Source organism: Galeopterus variegatus, unplaced genomic scaffold (assembly GCF_000696425.1).
Source record: "Galeopterus variegatus unplaced genomic scaffold, G_variegatus-3.0.2 Scaffold3786, whole genome shotgun sequence".
In the NCBI taxonomy this organism is placed as follows: Eukaryota; Metazoa; Chordata; class Mammalia; order Dermoptera; family Cynocephalidae; genus Galeopterus; species Galeopterus variegatus.
In genome coordinates this window covers 45,801-46,905 of record NW_007729897.1, presented here as the reverse complement: position 1 = coordinate 46,905, position 1,105 = coordinate 45,801, and positions in this window count along the sequence as shown.

Here is a 1,105-nt window from a genome sequence, read left to right as displayed (position 1 = left end):
AAAAAAAGCAGTGAGAAATTGATATGTACTAATATATAAAACTTTTTCCTTTAAAAATATTTTTTCATTTACAAGGCATAATAAATATCAATAATCATTACGAAAATACAAATCAAAACTGCAATGAAATATGAGTACCACCTCATACCCATTAGGATGGCTACTATCAAAAAATCAGAACAGGGCTGGCCAGTGGCTCACTTGGGAGAGCATGGTGCTGATAACACCAAGATCAAGGGTTCAGATCCCCGTACTGGCCAGCCACCAGCAAACAAGAAAACAGAACATAGCAAGTGTTGGTGAGGATATGGAGAAATTGGAACTCTTGTACACTGTGGTGGGAATGTAACCTGGTACAAGCACTAAGGAAAACAGTATGCCAGTTCCTGAAAAAATTAAAAATAGAATTACCATGTGATCTAGCAATTCTACTTCTGGGAATATACCCAAAAGAACTGAAAACGGGGACTCAAGGATACTTGTATACCCACGTTCATAGCAACACTATTCACAATAGCCAGGCAGTGGAAGCAACTCGGGTTTGTTGGCAGATAAATGGATAAGGAAAATGTGGCATATACATACAATGGAATATTATTCAGCCTTAAAAGGGAAAGAAATTCTGACACATGCTACAACATGGATGAATCTTGAGGACATCATGTAAAGTGAAATAAGCCAGTCACAAAAAACCAAATACCATTTGATTCCACTTCCATGAGGTATCTAGAATCAAATTCACAGAGACAGAAAGTAGAATGGTGGTCCCCTGGAGGGAAGGGAAAATGGGGAGTTATTGTTTAACGGTTACAGAATTTCAGTTTTGCAAGATGAAAAGAGTTCTAGAGACAGATGGTGGTTGATGGTTGCATAGCAATGTGAACGTACTTAATGCCACTGAACCATATACTTAAAAACGATTAAGATGGTAATATTTAGTTATGTGTATTTTACCGCAATGAAAAATAATAGTAGTTTTTAAAAAAGCATAATAGACGTGATTATCATCCTAAGTACAGAAAATTTTTAAAAATTATTAGAACGAATTTTACCGTTAATCTTATATGACACAATGCCAGTTTTAAATACAAAGTATAAGAACTTT